This window comes from Marmota monax, unplaced genomic scaffold, assembly GCF_021218885.2.
Source record: "Marmota monax isolate L192 unplaced genomic scaffold, Marmota_monax_Labrador192_F-V1.1 WCK01_AAM20220418_F8-fsc00030, whole genome shotgun sequence".
NCBI classification, from domain to species: Eukaryota; Metazoa; Chordata; class Mammalia; order Rodentia; family Sciuridae; genus Marmota; species Marmota monax.
Window position 1 is genome coordinate 16,021,420 of NW_026691988.1, and position 7,305 is coordinate 16,028,724.

Below are 7,305 nucleotides of genomic sequence, written 5' to 3' on the forward strand. Positions count from 1 at the left end.
TTAAATCAGTTTCACACTTCTAAATAAGTGGCATTTTTTACTTCTGCTATTTATTAATCACACCCATAAAAATCAAACCTCAGCTGGTAGAAAGTAAATTTTGATTTGAGGATTTAAGCAAGGTTCTGTAACTCAATGAAACACAGGGTGAACTGCCTTTTAAAGTTAAGCTTTGGACTTGAAAAATAACTTTAAAGGAATTGTGGAACCAGTCTGCATTTGTGGTGTATGCTTATAGTAAACAAAAAGGCAAATAAATGAACTTAATTGTCATTTTTCATTTAACTGAAAAATAAACACATTGCCTTGTCTTGAAAATTCAGCTACATATTCAGATGGACATTTTCTTGAAACCAACCATACACTTCCTTGATTTTTCACCCCTGCTTTTTTCTGGACAATGTACTGCATCTTCTTTCTGCTCTTTCCTACTAAGTAAAAACTTGGTCCATGTCACTCATTCCCTGTAGCACCTCCTGGAATCCAAAGGTAAGACCCTCTATTTACTTGTTTGGGGAATTTGATATATACTCCCATTGGGTAAGTGAAGAGACCTTTTACACACACACACGCACACACACACACACACACACACAAGGAATCAATAAAAATATTCTGATATAACAAATTCTTATAACTCAACTTCTTTTCCAATACTTACTGAGCCACAATACCACTTATACTTGGTTTCTCCCCAGTTCTTGGTACCAATTCTGTTTTACTCAGCTTTTTTGTTGCTGTGACCAAAAAAAACCCTGACAAGAACAATTCGAGGAGGAAACATTTATTTTGGTATTAATAGTTTCAGAGGTCTCTTTTTCTAGATGACCAACTCAGTTCGTGGGGCCTGAGATGAGGCAGAAAATCATGGCAGAAGTGTATGGTGGAGGAAAGTGACTAGGAACATCACACCAGGAAGCAGAGATATAGTCTAAGTTCAGCTCACACAAAATACAAACCCCAAAGACATGCCCCCAGAAAGCTACCTCCTCCAGGAACACCCTACCTGCTTACAGTTACCACCAAGTTAGTCCCCTATCAGGGGATTAATGCATCGATTAGGTTAAATCCCTTACCACCCAATCATTTCATCTCTAAACCTCCTTGCATTGTGTCACACATGAGCTTTTGGGGGACTTCTAATATCTAAACCATAACATCGATACCGCTGGGTACTGGCCATGAGTTCTACGTCCTCAACATGTTGAAGTATAACACTAGAGAAGCACGCCAAGGCAAGACTATAAAGCAGGGTTTATTTAAAAAGCAGTAACATAGACTTCTCCTGGGAAGGAGAGGGGGGCCATAACTGGTATCCTGGTACCCCTAGAAGTGAGGTGTTCTGCCTTTTTTATATGTCTTAGGCTTCCTTTGTTCTCCTGCTCTCTTCCCCTTATCACTCTTCTTCCTGCATACATGACTAGTGGGGTGGCCAAAAGATGAGCAGCAGATGGACAGGGAAGGGCCCCTGGAACAGCCCAGGACATATTTATTAACAACTTTATAACTCCCTGTAGAGAGGGACAATTCCTGGGCCAGGTTACCTTAGAAACAGGTTGGAGCAAAGGTAGGGTATCTTGATAAGGATGGGGTAAGGGCTCTGAAGGCATTTCAATCCCTCAGGGGGCAGTCTCCAACTTCCCAGATTCACTCAAATTGATCTCCTTGATGGACCTGACTAGATTTAAACTACATGTTGCAAATCATAGCATCATCTTTAATTTCTCCATCTAATGGTTCTTCTCTTCCACTTAATTGCAAAATAATTTACTCTTTCTTACTATATGGAATAGAAATTACCTCTTTCCATTCACAGCTTGGAAATCCTAGAGGTACCTCAAATTGAAGTTTCTCAAAGTGAATATATCTTCCTCTCAAATTGAAACCTTTAGAGTTTTATTTCAGTTTATAGTTTTGTCATAATCATATATGATTTAAAAAAAAAAAAACTTAGGAATCAGACTTGACGTTTCCTTTACCTGATGAGGTACCAGCTGATTATAGATCTGAAACATAGCTCATATTTTTTATTTCTTTTCCATTCCCACTTCATACTTGTTAAAAGAAAAACCTTAGACAAATTAATTTAGCAGAGTTTAATTGAGCAAAGAATGATTTGCAAATAGGGCAGGTCTCAGAACCAGAAGAGGTTCAGAGCTCTGCTCCACTCTAGGGCAGGCTGCATTTATGGATGGCAAAGCTGGAGTGAGGTACAGAGACAGCTTCATTGGCTAGATCTCTGCATTTGCCTTGTCTGAACATGGTCTGTCAGTTGGTACCCTGTAATTGACTGAAGCTTGGCTGCTAGGATTGGCTGGCACCCAGCTATTTGTTATATTCCTAAAGTAAGCGGAGGGTTACTCTCACATACTAAATTAGTCTGCAGTTTGTTACATAGGGACTCAAAGTAGGGGCATCCTCAGGCCAAATTTAGTTTACTTTAACATGCTTATCATCACTTCATTAGCGCCACAGTTGATGATCCTGGCGAGACTATTGCCCTGCTGGATGCAGCTGGCCTTAGCAATGACTGCCCCTGGAAATAGACACCACTCTTTTCCATTCTGCTTCATCCCTGTGAGGAGGCCCAGGCCTTTCTCTCACTCCTGACTGTACAGGTGAGATATGGCAGTGACTTTGGTGAGGCTTACATGAGAGGTCAGATAATGGAAGCAGAGTCTTTCACCTACTGGGCACTGGGAACAGCACCAAGCTGCTTTCAGGTCCCCCAGGCACAGCTGAACTGTGAAAAATACAGTAGCATCTGGCTTTCTGACTACCACAACGCAATGCCAAGGTCTATCCCCCAGTTTCGATTTTTTGATAAATAATTAGACAACACTATTAACTGGTTGGGGGGGGGGACTCACAAATGTTGTGAATACTATGTAAAGCCATATAATTCTGATTTACTTAGGTATAAAAATGAGTGTCCTATCTATACCTTTACAGAACAATATTCTAAAGGACAGAATGCTATGTTAACCCTTAGAAAAATAGGAGTTGGGAGTTTTCAGATTTTGATTTTTAGCACGACTGAAACAACTTCAGACATTTTCAAAGGGGGAGAAAGTGCACTGACATCATTATCACATCAGCTGAATAACATTCTGTCAAAGGAAACCTCTAAGCAATTCTCCTCAACTGACTCTAACAGAGTAATGGGCTACATTACACTTCATTAATCTTGTGCCCTTGAGCCCAAGAGAAGCACCCAAAAATCCAGCTCTGTAGATATTCTCTCTGTGGGCCTTGAGTCCATTTTATAGGGATATCAGAATGACTCAAGAGTGTTTAAGCATTGGGACAACACAGGAAATTAACTAATCTCTCCCAGAGTTGCTAGCTGCTAGAGTTTCTAGAAGGTTTTAAACCTTACTTAATGAACGCTGCCCTAAAATGTGACCAACATGGACATCCTGAGGCAGATTTTTTTTAAGTCCCAGAAGCTTTTATTTTAATGGAGACTTAGTGCAAACAGATGAGGTCAGATGTCTCCTGTAGGGGTTGTTCAGTAGAGCGGGCTGTTTAAGCCATTTCTAAAGAGAAAAATAACAAGATCAGGAAATGCCTAAGGGCAACTACTTCTTGTCAAGTCTTATTGTCACTGTAGGAAGAAGTCACATTTTTAGATTTTTTTCCCTCTATAATTGAAACCCTTGTCTTTCAACTGAAGACAAGAAATTTCAAGTTATGACAATTATAACTGTCAGTGGAACAGCCCTTTTACCTCTGAATAATATCTTCCAATTTTTATCAAGTACATCTATTGCACATTTTGATTTGGGTACTGGGAACTGGGAAACTGTTTTTGTTTTTTTTTTACATTTATTGACATTTATTCAATATTAGGACCTGGGAAATTTTAATATAGCTATGTAGAAAGCATTTGGCATACTATAGCCCACTCCCAACATTTTGTTCTCTTCCTAAAATTTTTTATTTCTTTTGTGTTTTATATAGTCATTGTAGAAAATAATAGAGTATAAAACTAAGCCATAAGGAAAAATATCACTTATGGAAATATTAACCTGTTATCTTAGCTAATATTTTTGGCATATATTTAGCAATATACTATTTAGTAAAAACCTTTTAATCCTTGTTTATACAAATAAAAGCATGCTAATTTGCATTAAATATTTTAAAATAACACTATTTTATAGTTTGAGACTTAAGTGCACCCAAAGGCTCATATGTTCATCACCAGCTTATGGCACTATTAGGAGGTGACAGAATTATTACCAAGTGGAACAAAGCAGGCACCTTTACAGGTAAATTCCTACATTAATGCAACTTCATAGTGTTCATTCCTTTTGGTTCTCCTTAAACTTTCTGAATAAAATTATGAAGAACTAGCAAGATCCCTAAGCCTCTCTAACTCTTTTAGGCTCCGAGGGTAAACTTTGCTCATTGCACTATGAGCAATGCCGTGAACTGAGCATGCCCCAAAGCATTCGTCTCTGATAACTTAATCTTTTGGACATTTGCCCTATGACCTTGAGCTAAGCATACCCAGAAATGTGTCTGTCATCTTTCCTTCTTGAACTATGACCTTAAACTGAGCATGCTCAGCGGCTGTTCCTGAGTTTATTATTATATGAGTATATATAAGGTTCCCTGAAAAAATCCCCATGCTTCCATTTCTCAAGATCCTTGCTTTATAACTCCAGTGCTCTCCTTATTTGCTGCAGGTAATAATTTTTCTCTATTCTTCTAGGTTTCAGTCATGCTCATTGACTTCACACTCAACAAGAAGAGAAACCTCTGCACACAAAAATCTTTAGGATGCAGGACTTTGTGGAAGGAAATTAGGTCACTGGGGACATGCCATTGAAGGGGATATTGGGATCCTGCCCTTTCACTTCTTTCTCTTTGCTTCTTGACTGCTGTGAAGGAAATAGGCCTCCTTCACCACATACTCCTGCCATGATGTTCTTGGGCACCACAGGCCTAAACAGTGGAACCATGTGAAATAGACTGAAAACTTTAAACTGTAAACCAATATAAATATTAAAGTTGATTTCCTTTTCAAGTTGATTTTTCTCAGATATTTGGTCACAGTGACAGAAGCTAACATAGAAAATTAAATGGGTATCAACAAATGGAGCCAGTTTTGTTATTGTGCCTGATAGTATGGCTGAGAAGCATGTGTAATTTGTTTGTGAAAATGTTAGAGAGCAATTCAGTTTTTATTTTTTTAATAAAATTATTTTCAATAAATAAATAAGTAAATAAATAAAATTGTTTTCTTTGATTCCCTTGGGAAGATTTTTTTAAAAGGTATTTCCAACTTTATCCTGTCCGAACCTTTTCCCTAATCACCCCCCACTCCACCATTTTTGTCTACCTCTTGCATATGATATTCTAAATTCTAAAGATAGCCCTCTATAATGCTCTCTTTTCCTGAACTCAAAGATAACACTTCTATTGGAAAATAAAATGCGAATATTGGCCCCAGGAGGTTGAACTTCCCTTTGGTGTAATGAAGAGGTGGCAGGCAGTTGCAGACAGAGGCTGTTGTGCTCTTGGAAGATGACCTCCCCATTGATTTCATGCCTTTTGTCCCACTCTATTACCTTTTTTCTCTCATAAAAGCTGTTCATGTCTCTGAACCCTACAGCCCCCAAAATATAGAGACTTGAGGAAAAAAAAATGCTCTCCTCTATCTTCCTCGGGGATGGCTAGCTTTGAATAAGCCTGTTTTCCATCAACAACTTCTGTCTCCTGAACTTTGGTTGAGCAGCAGGCAGTAGGTAGAAGCTGAGTTCATGAGATCTTATATGGAAACAAAGACTTTATTTGTTACCATAAGTGTGTCCAAGGAGGATTCCCTAGAGGCAGATCAGGCCTCTAATCAGGCCTCCCAGGCTCTTGATACATTGCAGAAAAGAATTTAAGGGCCTGTCAACATGTAGTATGGCAAGAGATTTATTGTAAAGGGACAGTACACTTTCAAGTATGAGAGTGCAGGCAATCACAGAGAGAGTGAATAGCTCCATGTTAATTTGGAGTTTAATATGTATAGAATAGATAAGGGGCTGGACTAGAAGTGGAGTCAGGACAGGATTATGCAATTTGTGACAGTTTTCTTTGTGCTTGCACATTGCCCTTTCATGTTCTAATAATGCTGCTTCCTATATTGCATCTCTCATTAGTATCTTCAGTCTCCACCTGGGGATGAGTGTCTTACTATTACAATGGCTTGATTACCAAAGCCTTTAATGTGTATTCTCACTAAGGAGTGATTCCTTCAGAGACCTTATTCTTATATTCCAGTTTCATTGCTTTTTCATCCCACTGTCAAGCTGCAGTCAAGGACACAGGGGCCAGGAGAAGGGCAGGGTTGCTGGTGAGTTATTTACCCAATGGTTGATGGGAATTTCATGTATTCTAAAGTTTCATGGGTATTTTCTCTTTCAAGACTCATATTTTTCTCTGTAATCCTAAATTCTTATCTCACATTGGGAATTGGATTAGAGACCATCTGTGTTATACTCTGGCAAATACAAAACAAAACAAAAACCTTGTCTACATTTGGTGCATGCCCTGAGACTTTGTAGGAGGTTGAGTTTAAAGTTATGGCAATATTTTGTCTGGTGTAGAAAATCTTGAGGCATCACAGTATTCAGACTGTGGTGTGGGAATTGCTGGATGCTTTTAACCAGATTTGCAGTGAAAATCAGGAGTAAAGAGCAGGACAGGAAGATTTGAAAAACCTACATTTTGACCAGAAAAGAAGTGCATGTGAGGTTCTGTCCAAGGGGAATGAAGTTGCTAAAGAAGCCATGGCCATTAAAAACAAACCAAGTAGCATTTGTGTATGTTTTTGTTTAACTTGTGGACAAAGACAAATAGCTGCAAAAAATAATTCTCTTTTATAACCCAGAACTCATTGTTCAATTTAAGTTTTGATACATATCAGCACAGATACTATTACTGAGACAATTTAAAGTTATGGGGATCAACAAGCAGAAAGGTATCCATATTTACTGCAGATCTGTACTATTTCTCATTTTGATAGGTTAGGAATGAATATGATTTGAGCTTGTTCATATTTAGAGAAACTGTCAGCAATTAAGAACCAGGAAGATCCATCTACCCTAACAGTGATCCTAGAGTCAATCTTGAAGAAATTAGATACCAAATATCCTAGATGGAGCATCCTGAAGTCATCACCACTATGTCCATAATTCAAATGGAAATAAAAGAAGGAATTATAGGATGATGGTACATCTGTTCTTTTAAAGCATCGGTTCTTTCAAAAGGGGCTCTCTTGAAGATAAATCTTGAACTTCAGCTTTAGAG

At 38.4% G+C, this 7,305-nt stretch overlaps 1 non-coding gene across 1 annotated transcript; it reads left to right on the top strand.

Annotated features, from left to right (window-relative positions):
* The first annotated feature begins 6,809 nt into the window (after positions 1 to 6,809).
* Positions 6,810 to 6,932, top strand: LOC124096989 (small nucleolar RNA SNORA40). The gene has a single exon (XR_006853070.1). It is a non-coding gene; the product is annotated as a small nucleolar RNA SNORA40 (small nucleolar RNA).
* The last annotated feature ends 373 nt before the right edge of the window (positions 6,933 to 7,305 follow it).